Raw genomic sequence first — 21,771 nt, 5'->3', positions numbered from 1 at the left:
CAGGGAATGTGCTGACACTGATGGGCAGGACTGTGAGCCCCGTGCTTGGTTTAAAATGAGGATAAAATCATAACCCAGACTGGTACATAGCTGTTTGTGCTCTGAGGGGACCAGCTCCTCGTAGGGGAAGATATTTGTCTCCTGCTGCTGTTACGTTCTTTGCCAGCTTTAAGAAAGCTCCAACAATCTCTTTGCTGTCAGCACAGCATATGTCTCCTCTGCTCTGCTGTTATCTGAACAGAATGCAGGATGGAAGCAATTTCCAAAAAGCACAGCAAATATTAACACATGCAGGAGTGCAGGGCACGGAGAAAAAAATAAACTAGCAGTTATTTGACTCTCCTGAATATAATGTGGCAGCTCAAATATTCATCAAGTTCCCATTGCTCCCAACAAGGAGGCAAATTCTGAACCCTCAGTTGTACCAAGTGAGTCGTTTGTCTGTCTTGCAGCCTTCGTATGTCAGTGTTCCTTCTACCTTTGCCTGGTTTAGTGCCCACGTCTCCAGCAAAGCTGCACTGCTGTGTCCCTGCATCAGTCTCTGGCACTCTTGTGGCCATTTGTGGCTCTCTGAATGACAGAGTTCATTTGTGTAAATCATCTTTTGTTTTCTGAAGTGTGGGAACAGCGCTGATGCAGTTATGTGGGTCCTGCAAAGCACTCCAGGGTAGTCAGGAGGTTTTGAAATCTTCATCTCTGGAGACCATCACATCCCAACAAGCCAGTGAGCAACATGCTCTGATTTGACCTGCTTTGAGCTGGGTCCCTTCCAGCCCAGCTGGTGGAGAAAAAGCAGTGTGTGGCAGAAGCTGAATTTCTGCCACCCCACTGTCCTGAACAAAATGCACCCACACAAGAAAAGCTGCTGGTTTCTGCTGGCAACCCACTCTAGACAAGGAAGGAGTATTTTCTCATCCTAACCCAACACACTCCTGTCTGCCAAGCACAGAACTACCTTAAAACATCAGTTTCCAGTGCTGCTTTTCGCACGTCACCTGGCAGATGTGTAAAGCATCTGTAGAGGGGAGGTTGGAGCCTCTGTGCCAAGTGAACCCTCAGTCCCCAAGCAGCAGAGGAGCCATCAGCGCCCTGATGGTGCCATCTGTGCCCCCAGGAGGAGGTGACAGCCACCACTGCACACACAACCCTCAGCACCCATCTGGTGGCCGCTGCCCACAGCTGGAAATTCCTCAGCTTGGAATGGAGGAATTCAGCGGTTGCAGCTGGAGTCACCATCCCCACGCAGTGACTGAGGCCAGGAAAGGTCTGGTTCGTGTTTTAAAAGCTCATTCTTAGGCTTGGTGGCTGCTCCATCCCTGGACATGCTCAGACCACGTGTGGATGGAGCACTGGGGGACAGGGGTTAGTGGTGGCCTTGGCAAGGAAGGGTCAATGGATGGACTCAAGGATCTTGGAGGCCTTTTCCAATCTAAAAAGAGTCTGTGATTCTGTGATTTGTGGGTTGGAGCTGCAAGATCATTCTCCAGATTGTGCTGTCCATCTATTTACCGGGATAAAAAACTTGCAGACACCACAGACAGACACACCCAGAGTGTCAGCTGCTAATTAAAGAGCATTTAGGAAATCTGGGGCTGGACTAGTGTTATTCTGGAAGAAAATACAATTAATATGAAGATCTCCCTGCTGGAAACCAGACTTGACACCACAGGGACAGGCAACAAGCTTCAAACTGCTGTGGAGGGAAAGGTCTGCTGGGTTTGACATTCTGTAATCTTTAAATAAAGCATGATTTAGTCAATGAATAGGAACCCTTACAGCTTTAACATTAAGACCAATCTGACTGCTGGCACTAAATGTAGCTGGGCATAAAGCCAGTAACAAGAAATTGCAGGAGAATAGCACAGAAAGTTAATTTTCAGCAAAGCATAAGGAGAGGGAGTATGTGTGTCCATTTATTTTAGGATTATGAAATTGCGGTTGGTTTGAGGTTTTTTTTTTAAACAAGATTCCAGCAGAAGAGGATAAATGAAGATAAGTGGCTGACTCAGGCATTCTGAAATTAGCACTGAAGCTCTCTGTTACAGGCTGTCATTACTCTGTGGACTTGCAAAGCGAGAAAAAAATTGAAGTATTAAGTGAAGATGCCATTGAAACACAATGTGCAGTTATAAGGGCTAAAAAGCAGCTTGTTTTTTATTGGCCTTTAAACTTTTTTTTTTTTTTATTTTGGTACTTGTTTCTTGTTATACAAGGCACTGCTCTCCAGAGAGAGGGAAAATAGACACACGACCTACTGACCTCTGTCTGTATTTAGAGTTTATGTGTGCATTACTATGCCGCATGGATTTATTATCAACTAATAAATATTATCTTAGATTTATATAACACCTTTCTATTCCCAGAGATTCCAAAGCACTTTGTAAGCAGCAGGACTTAATTGTCTTCTCACTTTGCTATTATGCACTCTTGACTTCGGGGGGATTGCTCTTGATTTGCACTAAAAATACACAGGAACTGGGTATCTTCCCTCTAAGAGGACCAGAGCTAAGAGGAGCCTCAGCACTCTAAGATCACTTAGAAGCATGAAAAGCCATTTCAGACAGAGAATAAAAAAATAGGGATTTTGACTTAACAGTAAAGAAAGTGCTGTAGAAAAGCAAAAAATTCTAAACCACACCCGGGATTTAGTTGGGAGGCTGATACATGGCAGCGTGTTAGGAGCCCCAGGAAGGTGTATCAAGCTCTGAGGGAAGGCAGCAGCCTCTCAGAAATAGCTTAAGAATAATTAGTGAGATGGCTGATTGGAGGTGTTTGGAAAAAGCAAAAAAGTTTTAATTAAAGCAAAAATAATGAGCTATACAAAACAGAAAAGTAAAAGCTGTGCACGGTGCATGGAGGCCCCTTGCACCTGCTAAGACACCCTGAAAATGCCCCGAGAATCTCCTGTGCTCTCCCTTAAGCATTCAATGATCTAGGAGGGGTTTTTGGCTTGCTGCCCAATAGAAAATAGCTATATCTTTTGAAGAACAGCTAAAGGACCAAAGGGGTGCCTTTGTCCTGGCTCTGGGCCCATTGTGGTGAGAAGAGCATATAAGTTTCTGGTTCTTCTTCCTTAAAAGTTCAGGGGTGAGGCTTACACTTTTTCCTAATCTGGGAACACCTGTTAAAGTGCGGGGGTGCACTGCAACAGGGGGTGAGGCTCAGAATGATTTTGTCTAAACCCACTTTTATCATCAGTGGCCATTCTTGAGTTAATATCTGATGGAGGGAGGGCACTTTTGGGACAGCCCTGGAATATCGGTTTGGTGCCTGTGGCTGCTCACAGTCACCTCCTGTTCGAGGGGTTTCTCTGCAATTGTCCCTCCCTGTCTGGGCAGTTCCCGTGTGGGCCTGGGAATTTATCAAATTCCTTTCTATCAAAAGGCAATTCCCTGAGAAACAGTATTTGAAACCAATATTACATTTTTTTCATTAACCTGTGAAGTGTGTATGTCCTAATACGTGTAGGAGAGAGATCAATGTCCTATAAAGAGGACAGTACAAATTGCAGTTCTGAGAGCAGTGTCCTTGGCTGGCAAAGGAAAGTTTTATTATCAGAACGCTTCAAAAGAGCAGATTTCCATTTTTGCAAAAGCTGATGCTTTAAAAATCTTTGCCAAACCATTCAATCCACAAAGAATTATTCATTAGAAGAGAAATCAGAATACTATGATGCTTAAAAATATTTTACTATTTTGAACTTTCCCTTAAAGTGACTTTTTTGGTCCCACTTGATATTTGAAGTAGTGTAGTGCAAATAGCATTCAACCAAAACCAGGACATGGGGGAAAATCTAATTGCTCTTTCATATTGTTTGAATTTTCAGGCTTCCTAAAAATGGAATATTTTCATTTTGATTAGAAACACTTCTTATTTCCAAGGATTCCAGCTGGTCTCCTTATTATCTCAGCTCTGCCACGTGGTGGTTTGGTTTCCTAAAGATGGAAATGTTGACAGTGTGGCAAAGATGGCTGAAGGATGACAAAAATCATGGATAAGGGACAGAGCTGCTCAGGAAAACTGAGATAACAACATTCCCATGGGAAGATCCTGCATTCCCTCTCCTGTGCAGTTTTTGTTTTGAGCAATATTTGAGAGTTGTACTCAGCCATGAGCTCAGGTAGCACATGGGCAAGACTGAGGAAATCCATATTTTTGCTGTTAGTAATTAAGGACATTAATACTCCCAGGGCCACCAGGGCTGTTTTTCAGTCACTGCATAAACAAGAGCTCCTAAGCTGGGCTGTGATGAACAAAACTGGGTTCTCTTCGTGCGTCCCCATGGAGGGAGCAGTGACTTCAGGCAGAAGCATCAGTGGGTTTGGCAGTGCTGGTGCCCTCCCAGGTACCAGAAGAGACTCCAGCCCAGGTCCTGGTGCCCAGGTGGGGGGATTCACTCAGAAACTGAAGTTCAAACTGCAGACGCAAAGTGTGGAATAGGTCACAGGTGCCTGTGGCGGTGACAGGAGGAGGAACCATGAGCACCTGACACATCCCCTTAAACTGCAGTGAACCAGCAGGGGCTCGATACGAGAAACATATGTACATGAAAATTCAGAATTTTAGAAGCACATAATGTGCTTGAGCAGGTGGAGGGGAAACAGAAATATATAGTTTGTTTAGCAGCTTTGTAAAAGAAGAAAAACAACTTGTAACAGAACGCATAAGAATGTAACCTAAATAGAAACAACTTGTAACAGTAAAGGCCATAAAGATAATATTTATATTGTTGAAAATCAGTAAAGCAGGACTTAGGCAGGGTGAAAACCCGATAAAGCAGAACCTGTGGCTCAAAAAACCAGCAAGAACCAGGCTCCTGGTTTTGGCCAGGACAAAGTGACCTGGGAATCAGCCAAACCTCCACCGTGCCTGCCCAGAGATGGAGTCAAACAGCAAACAACTGAGAAAGACTTCTTACTTCATCAGAAGACCCCTGCCCAAGCCCACCAGATGTGGCACCACAGAAAACTAATTATAATATGAAGCACAAGGAGAATGGGCAGGCAGGGAGGTGTGGGTTTATGGGTTCTATGTGTATTTAAACCTGGAACCCGTCTCAACCAGGCACACATGAATGGGGAAAATTCCCCGTGTGTCCCAGATGGAAATAAAATATATATGCTTCACAATCTGAATTGTAAAGTCCTTATTCCACAACTCAGGCTCTATCCCACGGGAAGGTCACTGGCTCCACCCAAGGAAATTCGGGGGAGGATGTTGGGGTTTGCCTTTGTACCTGCCCAGCTCCCCTAGCTCTGCCCAACCCCACTCTTGCCGTGAGGCCCCAGGCTCTGAAGCAATTTTGTCCAGGCAGCCACAAGTCCAGCGATGAAACAGAAAAGGTTTGAGAGCGGAGATTGCATCTTCCCCGAGGAAATGAGGAACGATCTGCAAAGTTCACAGCACAACGTGTGAGAGCCACAGGGCGAGGGCAAAGTGCTCTGGCTATTTTAAAAATATACTTGTTTGTTCTAAAGAATGAAGTGGTGCTTTGGAGAGAAATAAAACCAGGATGAGGAAGTAGTAATAAACCAGGGCTGTTGTGCAAGTTGCCTTCCCAAAGGAGCATTTACAAGCCCTGCTGACGTGTGACCGACTCCTTATGGCTCGGTGCTACCAGCTTTTGGAATAAAAGTGGCCTTGGGATGGCTGGATGGGAGCTCCTGGCTGAGGTCTGACTGCACTCAGCCCTCTGAGGAGAGGATTTGCCTTGGATCTGGCAGGGTCTGTGTCTAAGTCTGTGTCTCCTCGCTTGCTATTTATCGATCCCCAGGGAGAAGGCTCCACTGAGGGTGGGAAGGGTCATTTCTCACTGCCAGCTCCTTAATGGCGTAGGGCGAACAGCAAACAGGAGCCGAAGAAAGAGGCTTTAATGAGCAGTTCACACCTGAGATGTGATGGTTCTTCACAAATTAGAGGCTGAGGAACTCCTGAACCTCTGCACTGTGTTTGTGTCAGCTGTGTTTGGGTATCCCCAGGTGGGTTCTTTCAAGGGGCTGCAGTAGCACCTTGGAAACAGATTCAACTTCGAGCTAGTGATAAATACAATACTTGCTCTCAGGAGGCATTTACATGTAAATTCTGCCAAAAATTTTTTTTCAAGGCACAATAAAGAGTTTGATCTCTTGCTGTGCTGAATGCCAGCATTAAAAAAAAAAAAAAAAAAAAAAAAAAAAAAAAAAAAAAAAAAAAAGGTCAGACATAAATATAAGGAACTGTTGCTTTTCCTGACTGTACCAGTGTTCAGTGGGTATCAAACCAAACTGGTTTGCTTCAGGCAATTCAGCCTTCTATGTATTTCACAGAGCTGGGAAAGGTAAATTTGGTATATTCTTGCTCAGAGTTCTTATTTTTTGTTTTGTTTTTTTGTCTGGTAGCGTCTTTTAAATTATTTTTGGTACTATTTTGGCCTGGATATGGGGGGGGTTGTTTGTTTGGGGTTTTTTTTTGGTTTTTTTGTGGGGTTTTTTGTTTTTTGTTTTTGTGTTTTTTTTTTTTTTGTGGGGTTTTTTGGTCGTTTTGGGGTCTTTTGGTTGTTTTTTTGTTGTGTTTTTTTTTTTTTTTTTTTTTTTTTTTTTTTGGGGGGGGGGGGTTGGTTGCAGGAAAGAACCATAATGGAATGAGGGCTCAATGTCCACAGCCTGCAATTGAGCAATTCATGCAAACCCCAGGGGAGCCCCTGGTGTGGCACCTGCTCCAGCCCAGTTCTCTGATGCTCACAGAGCATGGGCATGTCCGGGGAGGTCTGGATCTCCATGAATTGCTGAAGGACCCTGGGAGACTTAAGCTCTCTGTTTAAAAATGGCAAATGTTATGTGAGGTGACTCTGTGCCCTGGGGAGCTCGATGGCCTTCCCAGGCTCTTGGCCAGACCCTCAGACAACAGAGACAAGACCCTGAGTGATGTGTTCACAGCTGCCTTTTGCTGACAGCAGCAATCTGCACTGCTATTGCTAAAAAAACCCATTTCCCTATGATCCCTACAACTGTGGGTTGAAATCCTGGTGTTGCTTTTGCAAATGGGATGTTATGGTACATTGCCTCCAGAGCTGAACTTATCAGCTCACTCTGTCTCTAGGTGCTAGTTAATGTTGTAGGAAAAAGTCCAGAAATACCCACAAGTGGTGCTCTTAGAAGAAGGAATTTTTTTTTTCCCTTTTTCTAATTTAGAGATACGTTGGTGTTGTGCAATTCCACCAATCCACAGAGCTGTGGGGATGCCTCTGATTCACTCCTTGGCTGGTCTTTATCCAGATTCCCTTTGAACAGCTCATTAACTTGGTTATCCTTGGGACATCTCTGCAAACAGAAACTGAGGCACGGTGAGCCTGAGGGACTTCTCTCAAATTCTGTGAGGATTTGGAGAGAGATGGGAATTAGTCCCAAGTCCCTGTGTTGTTCCCCAAGCACTCAGCCTCCCTCCTGTAGCATTTTGGGACATCACTGCAGGATTCTTAATAAACTCCCGACACTTCACCATTCTTCTTCTGCTTGCAGAGTGCTCTCCCTGGAAGTGCTTTGGCTGGAGTTCGGAGTGAAGATTTTCAGAAGTGACTACCACTTTTTCATCCTTGGATTTCACCAAACAAATCCAAGAAGCAGAAAACCTAAATCTTTCTCCTCCCCCCGAGGACAAAAGATTCCATTTTCCACAAGTTCCTGTTCATTATCCTTGTTAAAATCATTATCAAGAAACCAACTGGGGAGTTCACATGTTTTTCACTCCCTCTCTGGTGCCCAGGTTGGGGAGGGCGTGGTTGGAACATCTTTGTGTTATTGCTGCAGTCTATGGAGATTTAAAACAAAATTTTTGGATCAAGTAATTTTGTAGTGTAGGAATGAGAGTGCTCCTACTGAAATAATATTATGAGCATAATTAAAAGAACTCCCAGAAGAGAGTCAGTAGTCTTGGGAAAAAAAAATCAACCTCATGCAAACATTTATATGAAAGGGCAGGCCAGAGGCTTCTGAGTGCTTTCATTTGTTGGACTCTGTAGTATTTCTGTAGGATTTACAAAAAACAGATTCTGTGAAGTGATCATTCTCCACCTGAATGCCACAAAACCCTGTTTTAATCATTGAGCATTCAACAGGAAATGGAAAAAAACATAGTTTTGTCCCATTCAGCCACGCATAGGAGCATCACATCTGCACTGTCCTGAGGAATGGTGGAATATTTAGGGCTAAAAAAGACCTATAAGATCCTTGAGTCGAACCTTTAACCTGACACTTCCAGGCCCACAGTTAAACCGTGCCCCTAAGGGCCACAGATCCATGTTTTTTGAACACTTCCAGGGATGGTGACTCCTCTATTTCCCTGGGCACTCTGTGTAAGGATTTCTCTGCCCCCTCTTGCGCTGGGGAAGGAGGGGGATGTTCTGTGGCTCCCCTGACTGCAGCACCTGGACATTGCTCCCTGGATCCAGAGGGAAGATCCTTCAGCCCTTTCCCCTCTGCCTGTCATCAGTTTCTCACTTATTGCTGTATCCCAAAAACACCAATAACACTCGGGTGGCTCTGTGCTCTCCTGAAGGCACAGTGGGGCAATGGGGAAAAGGCCAGCCCAAGAACCTTGGGGGTATTTTCATGCACTGAACTTGAAAGGAAAAGTGACTCTGGACTAGGATTTATTATTTCGGTCTGTATAGTTTCTTACAAACAAACACATTTTAGTCAATCAGCTGGATAAGGCATGAAAGCTGTTTGGGCTTTTTTTTTTTCCCTCAGGAAAACCTGTGTGACTTAAACATTGTGACCAGCAGCTCCCTTGCAGAAATGAACTTGGCTCCATCTGCATTCAGCTACATGAAACTGATACAACGTAATGGCTCTGCCAATTTATTCATACAGCTGATATTTGCTAATGCACTTTGATTTATTGGCTTTCTCGCCTCACAGTAAAGCTGCATTTTTATATTCTTTATTTCCTCCGCAATCCCCAGCATGCACAATTCCTGCTGGGCCTTCACAAATTAATCTCTGAGATTTTTTCCTTGCGTCTTGAACGAGCAGAGAGCACCATCCATCTCCGTTTGAAATTGGTTGTGCTCCAACTTTCTGCTTTCGCTCTTTTTTTTTTTTTTTGGTTTTTCTCTTTCAGGCTTTTCTGGTCCCGTTGCACTTTCCAGGGTGGATTTGTGTCTGCTCACAGCAGACATGGCTCACATCAGTGTGGAAAGGGAGCTTGTTAGACCAGGACTTTGAGATGCACTTTCAGGGGATGCTCAAAAAGAATTACAGTTTGACTGGTACTGAGGATAGGTTTAAATTTAGATGTAATAGTCACTTTTTGCTTGTACAAAATCAGGGGAATGATAATATCGAGAAAATTTGCCTTGCTATGCTTTGTTGCTGCTGCTGTTGTTCTTTTCAAACACTTTGGTTGTGACACAAAAGTACAAACACCTGAAACAGGAGATGAGTACTGTAAAACTCCATTCTGGATGTCTTAGGGATGAAGGACAGCAATAAAAGCCTTCATTTTGTCAACCATGTTTGAAAGCTGGATTCACAAAATACTTTAATGGAAGGATTTGGATGCTGGATAATTTTTTCCCCGATCCTTTTAGATACATTAACTGAAAGAGGGATAATCAAATTTAAGTGACTCTGCTTAATTCACTGGAAACCATATGATCCACCACTGTGACAGCTCTTTTACAAGGCTTGGGCCATTATCCCAAACAATCTGGGGCTCCCTGTGTGCACTACTGTGTGGAGCAGAGAAACTCAGCAGGACTATTCCCCAAAACTGCTGGAATTTTTATGATTGCTGTATTTTAAACTACTTACAAACTCACTGTTGATCTGCTCCAAGTACACACCTGTGCTTTAGGATCGAGGTAAGTGTGTTTGAATGCAAATGTGGATAATACAACGCAGACTGCTTTAATGAAAGGGAAGCTGCCTCTTTGAGAGCATTGGCATTACCAAAAGAATCCAGGGTAGTGCAACTTCCCAGAACTCAGCTGGCTTTCAGAACTTTCAGACCCAGACACTCACCAAGGAAGGTGCATTCAGTGCATAAACTAGAGGTAAGAACAGTGAAATAGGAGTAGGAATGGGAAGAAAGAAGAGATGAAAGGGAAGGGAAGGAGAGAACAAAGTGAGAAGGAAAGAGGTTGCTACAAGAATCAGCAGAATATTCAACTTGTGTTTGGTCACAAAATAACTACTCTGGTGCAGCCTAGATGCAGCAATATTTATATATTATAAGAAAAATGAGCATGTCAGGGAATGGGTTTGGAATGAAAATCCTGAGGCCCCTCCTGTTCCAAATCTGAACCTGAGTGAGATGGACAGAACATCCCCCAGTGTTCCCAGGCAGAAAGGGAACTCTGTCCCTGGCCTGCTGCACATTGAACTGTGTCTGCACTGGGAACCTGATCTCTTTTTAATGCCAAGTGTGAAATGTAAAATGGGAAGAAGAATAACCAAGACCCTCTCTATCCTCAGTGACCATAAATCCAGAATGAATCCACTTGACAGTAACTGCTCTGGGATTTTCATAGGAATGGCAGGAGACCCCTGGTATCCTCCCTGGTAACCCGCAATATTCATGTCTCACAGTATCACTGTGTAAAGGAGAAACAGTGGGGGAGGAACCCTGTTTGCCCTAAGGCCTTGCTGGGGCTCTTTTCATGTTCCATGAAGCTCTAAACCTTGTGCATCATCCCACTGACTTTGGTGAAAACGATGCGAAATTTCACTATTACTTTGTGGTTTCAAATCCAGTGATCAAATTTTTAAAAAAAGAAAAAATTTAAAAAAAAAAAAAAAAAAAGGTGTGAAGGAGAAGTGTGTGGAAGAGAAAGAAGGGAGGCACGCTGATTCCTGCTCCAGATGTTTTCTTCACCCTGCCATTTGGTTTCTGCTCTTTCTAAGCCCCACGAGTTAATCTTCTACAGTGAAGTAACAAAACCAAGTGACAGCTGCTGCCAACACCTCTCTGCACAGCCCTGGAGGGAGAAGTCTGCTCACAGGTCTGGAGGGTATCAGTGGTGACATCCTGATTTACTGATACTCGGGTTACATCTCTGTGAGGGGAACAGGGCTGTCTCTGCCAGCTGGGACAGGGAGGCAAAGACAATCACAAGCTGTGTGCCATCGCGGTGCGGCTGACATTCTCCTCCACAGCTGCAAAAGAGGGTTGGATTGCAGCACATGCTGCTGGATCCCTGGCTGTCAGGGAAGTGTAAATGGCACTGTGAAGTTTCTTCTGTGACAAACTCCCTGTGGGGCCAGGCTGGTATGGAACACACTGGTGGGAGGCTGGTGACAACGACACTGTCCTTTGGACCTGGGTGATTTCCACACTGAGCAGAGAACTCTGCAGGGTTCCAGCGATTAAAGTTCAATACTGGGATCGGCAGATTTTTGTGTTGTCTCTCAGCTTCCATGGTGATGTATTTTAAGGACATTTTTGGCTTTGTATGTCTGTAAAAGCCATCTGCATGAGAAATGTGTGTTCCTGTCTGGTGTCTCACTCATCTTTGTAGGACAGCCTGGAGAGGGAAGAGGCAGAGCTGGGAGTGGGGAACATTTGGTTGCTCCTCACCCTGGCCTTGCTCAGTGCACAGGCAGCAGGACGAGGCAGGACAGTTTGTTACCACAGCAGCTTGCAGAGATATCCCTGAGCCAAAGAGCAGGAAGCAAATGGATCAGCCTTAGGTCACGGACAGGCCTTGGACACTTCCAGGATGGGACAGCCACAGCTTCCGTGGCCAACCTCTGCCAGGGCCTCACCACCAGCACAGCACACAGTTATTTTCCAAATATCTCCTCTAAACTTACAGTCTGAAGCCATTCCCCCTTGTCCTGTCACTATGTGCTCATGTAAGGAGTCCCTCCTCATCACCCCAGTCCTGCTGTAAGGGCTGGAGTGGCAAGGGGCTCTGGATGGGCGCTCTGACCTCTGGCCCGTGCCTCCCTCTGCTCAGGGTCTGTCCCAGGAGCAGCAAGTGCTGCCCTGCAGGTGTCGGTGCCAGGAACAGAGTCTGTGTCTGCTCTAAGACACTGAGCCCACCACCAGACCTCTCAGACAGCTCAGGGAGCATTTCCAGTCCCTTTCGTTCTCTCTCTCTCTCTTGTTTTTTTTAATTTCCCCTAAAGGTGATGATGTGGAGGTCAGTGACAAAAGCAAGAGTAAATTGGATATCAGCTCCCAGGATGTGCTGCCCCTCCCAGCACTGGATTGCCTATAAACTGCTGGATGAAGACAGACTACGCACACGTTTTTCCAAGGGGTTTGCCTTCAAATGCTGACTGCAGGACAGCGAAACCACAGAGATCCTTGCCATTTCCTTTCAGGCCCTTTGCTGCCTGGAGGACACGGCTGGGAAACCTGTGAGTCTGGGCCGTGGTGCTGTGGACAGAGAAGCACAGCAGGTCAGGGCAGGAATGAGAATTCCAGCTCTCCCTTCTCTGCCCGGCAGCGTGAGGCAGCAGCACACCCTGCTCAGGGCCTGTGCTGGGGAAGCTGCAGCTCTGCAGTCCTGTGTGAATCCTCTCCTGCAGGGTCAGAAGTCCTGCAGTGAGATAATCTAGGCTGATGCCAGTTTTCTGCTCTGTTGGTTTTCCTTGTAACCCATTACCGGGATTGAGATGGATGCCTCCCCAGAAGAGCTTTACATTAAGGCCGATTCCCATCCATGTTGAGGTTTCTGGGTCTGACCCTCCCTGTTTTCCAGATGTCCCAGAGACATTAGGAGCAACATGGGGAGTGCAGGAGGAGGCAGGAAATTCCGTCGTGTTTCTTTTTTTTCTCGGTGTTGTCAATTAAACAGGATTTATGTGTTATTTCTCTGTTCTGTAATTACCCCCTGGGATTTATTTCAGATAGCTGGAGAAAACAATATACCTCCAGAACTTTCTGGCTGCTGGGAAGAGTTATTGCTGCTCCTCCTGATTGTGTAGCAAAATCCAACTCCCTTCATTACTGCCTTTACCTCAGTGAAGCATGAGAGGGTATCCATTGTAATTTTGTTCCCTTTCAGGAGGGGACATAAGAAATGGCCCTGGACATGCCAGGTGCAGTGATTCTATAGGACAAATGGAACCACAGGTCACAGAGAGTATTATTAAACCCCTGTGTGGTAGGCTCTGAGAGCTCCCCTGTGCTTGCCTGCAGAGTCAGACTTCACAGCAGAGAAGCTGTCATTAGTGATGATTGAAGGCCAATCTGTTGTTTCTGATTAAACACTCACTAATGATGGTCTGATGTTACAGGGTTTTTTTCTTATTTTGTGTTCATTTCAAAAGCAAAAAAAGATATATTTTCTTCTTCTATTTACACTTTGAAACCTGTGATTGACTGGCACTTGAAGAGGATATGTGGTTTCTTGAGTTTTTTTGAAAGCTGAGGGGTGGGAGAAGGATTTGTTTGCTTGTGAAGGAGGGCTTGACAAAAAAGAGATTGAGAGAAATATTGACATAATTTAGGTAACACACATTGTAAACAAGCTGCTGGGTTTTGCTTACAATAATTTACATCCACTCCTCTGCAGAGCACAGGCTGTGTATTTCTCCTCATCCCAGACAGAGCCAATCATCCTGACTTGCAGGCTTCCCTGCACATATTTCTGCCACGTTTGCCCTGAACCTGGGGGCTGATGAAACCCCTGTATCAAGTCAAGCTCTGCTGAAGCCACCAAGGGTTTAATCCAAGATAACAAATTGGCTTTGTTTTATTCATGTGTGTCTCTGCTTCCTGCAGCTCAGGCTGAGCTTGTGGACACATCCCCTTCCAGCACAGTTGTTTGGATTGCAGGTTAGCTGGAGGTCGGGCAGGTCTGCTGCTGGAGAAGGCAACCCAGGAAAACATGCCCAGTGGGAATGTGCAGCTTGTCCTTTCAAATGCAGAGAGCTTTTCTGCCTGCAGCCATCCCAAGCTCAGGAGCAGTCCTGGGAAGGATTCCAGTGACACTGTCACTGCGAGCAGGGCCACCCTGCCAGGACAGCAGCTCCCAGAGCTCCCGTGGGTGCTGCTGGGCACTCTCAGGGGTTAAACGTGTTTGCCCAGAGGGACACTTGGGCCTTGGGCAGGACACATGGATGGGCACATGGGTTCCTGCATCCCTTTGGCTGTGCTGGCCCCGAGGTGGGACTGGTGCATGTCCTTGTCACTGCTGGTCCTGCTTTAGTGATGAGGGAGGACAGGACAGATTGTGGGGGGCATCCTTGGCAGAGGCAGGAGAGCAAATTGCCTCTCTCCTGCCTTTAGATCCAGAGTCCTCCTGCTCAGCAGAACCCTTCTGCTGGCAAAGGCAGGCTGCAGGGTACTGCTGTGCAAGTAAAGCCTGCCTCGCTTGTCCAGCCATAAATTGCACTGCAGCTCATCTCTCATCTTATTTTGCCATAGCTCAGGTCTGAAAGGCATGATATAAACCCAAATTATTCTATTTCTCAACAGTGGCTCCCTGTAACAATGAGGCCCTAAACAGGTCCTCCCCAGGACTGTGTCCCCAGGCATTTCGTCACGAGTCCCTCAGGGCTGCACTGGCCTTTCCCCATGATGAACGTCACTATTAACCTTTTTCTTTCTTGGTTGTTCTTCCTCTGCTTTTCATAGAATCAAAGGCTGGTTTTGGTAAGAAGGGACCTTAAAGGTGATCTTGTTCCAGCCCTCCATGCCTTCCTGGAATGACAACTCCCACTAGACCAGGTTGTTCAGAACTCCATCCAGCCTGGCCTTGAACACTTCCCCTTGGGGCAGGTCCGAGGTTTGCTCTCCTTACAGCTCCATGTTCTTGTGTTCTCCCAGTTTTGGGAAAGGCACCATCATGTCCCAGAGGGCAGGGAGAAATGGAGATGGCAGTGGAGGACAGAGCTTTACCTTCATCAGCACTTGGGGAGGGTTAAAGCAGTGGTGGTGGACAAGGTTTTCATTGAAGATCAGGGGGACGGAGGCCCATAATTTCTGACTTTGGTGTTTGTTTCTATTTATGAGTAGCTCTAAATTAAAGAGGAATTCAACCCTGTGCTGGAAAGGTTACTCTTGTCATTAAAATTCTAGGAATCAGAGTGGTTGCTGAACTTTTCCTGCTAATTATCTCAGAAGATGATGCTCACATTTATTTGTCATTCTGAATGGGGCTTCATTCAGAAGTTCTTGTAACAAAAAGTGCTGTTTGCTTGTTAAAAATAACTGACTGACTTGAAAGGTACCTGGGAGCAGCCAGAGAGAGAACAAACAAATTTTTTTTTATTATTATTTCCACATGAAAATGAAAGGTCCAAATTAGAGCTCTGGCATGTATCAGTTGAAGTCTTCATAAACAGTCCTCAAACCACAATTGAAATTACAAATACCACATCTGTGAAATCTTTCTTCCGCCCTCATGCAGTGTTTGTAATGTTAATGCTTGTCTCTGAAAGTGTTTGGGCTGAGGAGCTTCAGGCGTTTTTACTTGTTGTTGTTTCCCTACAAGTGTCAACGAGGTAATAAGTTCTGGTTATAACGCCTTTCTCCCTCTTTTAAATGTATCTATAAGTAACCATCAGGCTTTCTGGGAAAAACAGACATTAGTATTTTCATTTTAAAAAGTGAATAGCAAACTGGCCATTTTCAAGTTCCCTTTTAAGGCACTTCCTTATATTTTCTTTCCTTGAGCCAAATTCAGTAGGGTCAGGAGCTCCATAGAGTGAAACTGTGCAGAGTAAATGGTAGCGGGATAAGTGTCTCACAGTCTATATTGCAAATCAACGGGGAATCTGACACTCTGAATTGGACTGTTTGCTGAATAACAAACCTGGAATGGATGTCAATGTACTTTCCCCCCTTGGAAAAAAACCTTTCATATGAACTGAGGTGAAAAAAAAGTATTGTTTCCATCAAATAATCAGCTGTAGAGAGTAGATTCCCAAGCCCACAATATTCGTATTTCAATACAATTTAGATCTGTAAACAAAAATTGGACAAACCCCCCCCCCCCAAAAAAAAAAAAAAAAAAAAAAAAAAAAAGAGTAAAGAATTCCAGAATTCTACTGCAATTGTCACAGATTCATCCAGGAGCTGGGGAGAACGATTCCTCAGGCAGGTCCAGAGAGTGCCTGGAAAAGCTGGTGTTTGGGAACAAGAAACACATGAGTTAGCAGCCTCTTTCTGCATTTCTGTCCTCGGGGTCTACGGACTGTGAAAAATTCCTCCACTGCTTTGACATTTGCCTCACTATATAAACAGAAACATTCAGGTTTCTGTCTTCACTCCCTGCTTCTTTCAAACTCATGGAGGGAGGGAAGGGAAAGCCTCACATTGGGTAGCTCAGGAACAACTGGCAAAAGTCATCTGCTGGGGAGGGCTAGTTTGGATATCAGGGAAAGGATCTTCCCCAGAGGTGCTGGCACTGCCCAGGCTCCCCAGGGAATGGTCCCGGCCCCGAGGCTGCCAGAGCTCCAGGAGCCTTTGGACAGCGCTGCCAGGGATGCCCAGGGTGGGTTGCTGGGGTGTCTGTGCAGGGACAGGAGCTGGGCTGGATGTACTTTCTGGGTCCCTCCAGCTCGGGACATTTGTCATTCTGTGGTCTGCCCCTGTCTGCTCTGTGTGCTGTGGAAGGGGGATGGATTTTCCTGGGTTTGGTTCTTGTTAGTGTCCTGTAGGCAGTCTGAACTCTGGGCTGTTAATGTCACAGCTCTGTGAGCAGAGCTGGAGATGAATTCTGGTGAAGAGTGGGTAGAAGGAAGAGAGCAAAGATGTACCACGGACAAGAATGTACAGAGCAGAGAGGGTGGAAGTGGAATGCAGCAGGTCTGATGGGTCTTTGGGAAGCTACAAAGCACCTCAAGGAGCTGCAGCAGCAGCTGAAGGGCCAGGGATGGAAGAAGCTACACCAGGCATGGGCAGCCAGCAGCTGTAAACCCGGCTGTCACCACTGCTTTGGAGTCACATCCAGACATTGCTTCTGTAATTCCAAACTTGTGGCAGCACTCCTCAGAGAGCTCAGACTCAGGGCTCCTTAGGAAAAATGGCAAATGGCTCACACAGTTTTTTTCCTCTGATTTTGGATTCAACCAGGATTTTAGGCAAACAATCCTTTCTTGCTTCCACATCCTGTAATCTCTTGTTGCTATTTCTCTTCGTATCAGATCAACACTGAGAGAAGCTGGAGCAAATCTTGTGCAAGATTTCCTCTCTCACATGGTGAATTCCTCTGCTTCATATGTTGGTTGGGTGGTTGATGAGGAACACTAGGAGGAAAAAAAGCAATTACATCCAGCACAGGCACTCACAGCTGGCATCACAGCCATGTGTTCACAGTGATGGTTGCAGTACTGCTGGGAAGCCATAACATTTACAGTTTCCAGCCATGCTAAACCCTTCCCAGTTAAAGCCACAATGTTTTTATCTTCAGAGTCAAACCCCCAGATCTGGGCTTTAAAGTCACCACACGCCCTGAGTCTCTCTCAAGGACTGGGACAGCTGCACTGTGGATGGCAAGACAATGTAATTGCATGGGTTCATGTGAGGCTTGTCTGCTTCAATTATCTCTGCTCTTGAGCAATTAGAATCTTCTTTAGGATCTTTGCAGGTTCCCTGCTTCTGCCACCCACATTTTCCGTGGACAGCCGGATTTCTCAGCCTCGGCTGCGCACTGCTCCCACTTGACATGTTGTCGAATGACTGCTCCAGAAGTGAAAATGGCACCAAATCTCCTCAGTGGATTAAATGACTGTTAGCAGGTAACTCCAAATTAGACTGTGTAGGTAGGCAAAAGGCAAGGAAATGTAACACATCATCGGTTGCCATGATGAAAGATTGGTGACGTTCAGCAAGGGAGTACAAACGCTTAAAAAAGTATGGCAATCTTGAAATCCATCACTCTTCCTCCTCCCAGATTTGGGGCACTTCTCAAAGGTTCTGGTTGTTTAGGTTGGATATCAGGGAAAGGTTCTTCCCCCAGAGGTGCTGGCACTGCCCAGGCTCCCCAGGGAATGGGCACGGCCCCGAGGCTGCCAGAGCTCCAGGAGCCTTTGGACAGCGCTGCCAGGGATGCCCAGGGTGGGTTATTGGGTGTCTGTGCAGGGACAGGAGCTGGACTGGATGTACTTTCTGGGTCCCTCCCAGCTCAGGATATTCTATGATTGCTTTCTCTTCTTCTGTCCCCTCTGCTTTCCTTTCCCCTCTCTCCTATCTCACCCCGATGACATGAAGAAGTCAATGCTGTCAGTTAAGAAATAAGAGTATAAGGCAACATAAGGTAGTTTTATAAGAATAGAGATAATACTTTGATTTTCTTGTAAATCATTTTGGACACATGTTTGGTGTGTTTGCATCACACGAGATCTCTGCTGAATTGCAGAAGAGCTGCCACTTCCATGAGAAAATGCCCATAGCCATGGGACTGCCAGGTCTTTCCCAGGGATGTGTATGGGATCCTACTGCCCCTGATAAGGCCAGACTTCAGATCCCCAGCTTTGCTTTCTGCCATCACAAAGCCACAAAACGGTTTGAGTGGGGGGAAAACTTAAAGACCATCTCATTCCACCCCTGCCATGGGCAGTGACACCTTCCACTGTCCCAGGTTGCTCGAAGTCCCATCCAGCCTGGCCTTGGGCACTACTAGGAATCCAGGGGCAGCCACAGCTTCTCTGGGCACCCTGTGCCAGGGCCTCCCCACCCTCTCAGGGAAGAATTTCTTCCCAGTATCCCATCTAACCCTGCCCTCAGGCAGTTTGAAGGCATTCCCCCTTGTCCTGGAACTACATCCCACAAGAAAGGTTGGGCAGCCTCTGACTGTTGCACAAAGCCCAGGAAAGGGTGGCCGCCAGCCTCCAGGTTTTCTGCTTCATCTCTGCCTGTAGGAGCATATGGATATCTGAACCTTGCACCACTAAATTAGTCCAACCCTTTGGCCTGGGAAGGAGGGATTTGCTCACACAGACAAGTGAATTATTAATACAATTTGCAGGAGGTAACCTCACTGCATCGCTCACACGGCTGCTTCTCTCTCTCTGTATGTAGGGCTGCAACAGCAGCAAGGTTAATACAGGGCATCCATCATTTCCATTAATAGATGGCAGAGCTCTTTGGACCCCTTGTGTGGTCTGCCTTTAATTATGTTTTAAGGCGGCCTCTGCATATTTCTTTACAGTGAAAGCAGGGAAGAGGATGGTGGCTCAGGTCTGTAGTCTGACTGATTAAACCTGCCCATCACTCCTTCTGTACAGGGATCATTCCAATGCAAATAATACCTTGTAGCAGGAGAAACAGATAAGAAAATTATGCTGGTTCAGCCTGTATTTGTGAGGAGGCAGATTTCAAATGGAATCTTTTCTCTGCTTCCACAATGTATCAGGAACACTGAGCTGCCTTTTCTGGCTCCAAATCCTACGTGCATCAAAGATAGACAGAACAGCTCTAACATAGATACTCTTTGTTACTGCCCTCTTAGTGGTCAGGACTGCCGCCAGTTCTTCAGTTTAATAAAATAGTTTATAGTGGATGTTATACTTTTAAAAGAGTGTCTGTTACCTGTTACATTCAAAGATCTGTGTTGCTTTTATCTGTCTTCTGGGCATCCAGTTGACTTTCCACTATGCACACGAAACACAAAGCATCTGGGATTTACTAGATTGTCACATTTTCCCTAGTGTCCTTTACAGCAATATTTATGTGCAATAGTCCATCCAGAACATTTCTTTCATATGTACTGCTCTGACCAGAAGGAAATGGTTCATTTGAGGCCTGTGTCTACACAGGTACAGAGGAAAAGCAGAAGTGTGTTAAAACCACCAGTCTAATGAATTCACTTTACATGTATAAACCATATGAATAGCACATGGAGAATAACAGCAGGAATAGGACCCTGGCCCAGATAGAAGGAGAAAAGAGGGGAAGAGGACTGGAGGTTGAACTCAAATTTCTGTGGTAGGTCTGACCCCTGTTTTCATTGATTTACGGTCCCTTTGTCTCTGCCCTTACAATGGCCTGTGAGGTACAACTGGATCCACTCTGCTTTAGATGATGATGCCGAGGGTGAGCAGCAGTGGAACGGCCTCAGATTTATTCCTGACTCACTTTTTCTGGCAGCCGGAGGAGCCAAGAGTGTTTGCACTTGTCCTCAGTGCCCAGTTCAGTGTGTGCCATAGAGCAAAATGTGCAGCTCCGCTCTGGAGCAGAGGGGCTCTTCCATGCCCCTCTGGAGAGCCAGGAGAGAGGGGTGTGCATGGACACATCCTGGCCAGTCCTTTGGCAAACCCAGCAAACCCTGCCTGACAGCAGTGGCACCAGCACATCCCTGCTGAGCCCAGCCCTGGCGTGCTGAGGGCATCTCTTGAAACAGGTGAGTGAGGGATGTCTGCCTTGACCCTTTCTGTCTCCCTGTAGACCCATAAAAAATGGATTACGAGAGAGATATGTTGTGGAAACCTTTGAACCCCTCAGGGGAATCCCCAGGGCTCTGCCCTGGAGAAATACACCACAGAGTCTCCACCTAGACTGAGGGAAAAGACTTCCCCCATGGTGCCTTGCAACACTATGTGATCTACCTCAGTTTTGCTCTCCCCGTATGTCCCTAATTCTTGTGGTTTCTCCTTTCCCTGTTTCCCCATTCCTTGTGGTATGTGATGTTTAGGGACTGGAGTTTCGGTTCCCCGTGGTTAACATCAACTAATCTTGGGATAGTTACAATTCAAAGCTGCCTCTGAGTAGGGCTTGAAAAATAAAGCGTAACTCAATCTTTCTCTCTGTGCTTCCTGTTATTATGCAAGAAGTACAAGTATTCAGAACATTTTAACACCCATTATTGTGGCCTGCCCATGTCCCCTACAGGGCCCTGCCCTTTGCCCTGCCCCTTGTACTGCCCCTGTGCCCTCACCCCACATTTAACCACTGAGCACCACATGGTCAGGTCTTTTTTCCCTGATTCCCTTTGGCGTGGTGAACGGAATAAACCCTCACTGGAACTGATCATACAAAAGGCCCCTCTTGCCTCTCTTGGCTGAGCTGGCCATGGTGTGTGTGTGATGTGTGGACCTGACTGCTTTGCCTGAGGGCCTCCCCAAGCAGCCTTCCCACAGGAGATGCTTATTGGGAAACGGGGAGTAGCAACCACCATCTAAATCCTACGTTGCTACAATATGTGGCCGGCAGAAATTTGGTGAGCAGTGTAGAATGCTGTGATCATGTGATGGACTAAAAATTGCAGAGCATTGGGAGCTCCTCCTGCTTTCCTGACTGGAGCTGTGGTGATCTCCTGGTGATTTCACCTGCTGCAGCTCAGGGTGTCACGAAGCCTGAGTCAACTTGTTTGCAGAGGATGCGTGTAATCCAGTGCTCTGATCACCCCAGCTCACCAGCTACTCCCACACCACGGAATAATATCCAACCTCAAGTGAGCACAGGCTGCTGAGGGGGTCATTAGAATTCCTCCTCAGTCGTGATCATTAAACAAACCATACAAGAGGCAGACTCCATACCTGGGAGAAGTGGCACGTTAATGGAGATGCACCCAGCATAATTGCTGTCATCCATCACCCCCGTCCCGCTGCTATTGACAAAGTGCAGCTAAATATTTAAATAAGCCATTTCTCTTCAGAAGCCAAAGGATTAGATGCAGCCAAATTTCTCAGTCTAGTCAGCAAACGATACAAATCCAAGGATTAAACAGGATTTGCTGGAGTGAATGAGAGCTGCTTCTGCATTATGCTTTATGAAAAAAATATTCTTTGCTGCCAAGACCGTTGCTTGGGGCAAGAAGGGGAGGAGAGACAATTCTCCTTCCTACTGGAAGCAAGAAAAATGGAATTAGTTTCTCTTTACTCTACACTCTTGATT

At 46.1% G+C, this 21,771-nt stretch overlaps 1 long non-coding RNA gene across 1 annotated transcript; it reads left to right on the top strand.

The window, feature by feature from the left end:
• The first annotated feature begins 5,988 nt into the window (after positions 1-5,988).
• Positions 5,989-9,451, top strand: LOC136298443 (uncharacterized). Its single transcript, XR_010723317.1, has 2 exons — positions 5,989-6,316; positions 7,497-9,451. It is a non-coding gene; the product is annotated as an uncharacterized lncRNA (long non-coding RNA).
• Positions 9,452-21,771: the final 12,320 nt, after the last annotated feature.

This window comes from Chamaea fasciata, unplaced genomic scaffold (assembly GCF_029207755.1).
Source record: "Chamaea fasciata isolate MVZ Bird 193981 ecotype frontalis unplaced genomic scaffold, bChaFas1.0.hap1 SCAF_17, whole genome shotgun sequence".
In the NCBI taxonomy this organism is placed as follows: Eukaryota; Metazoa; Chordata; class Aves; order Passeriformes; family Sylviidae; genus Chamaea; species Chamaea fasciata.
Note: the sequence above shows the minus strand (reverse complement) of the source record. Positions and strands in the feature narration are given on the sequence as shown.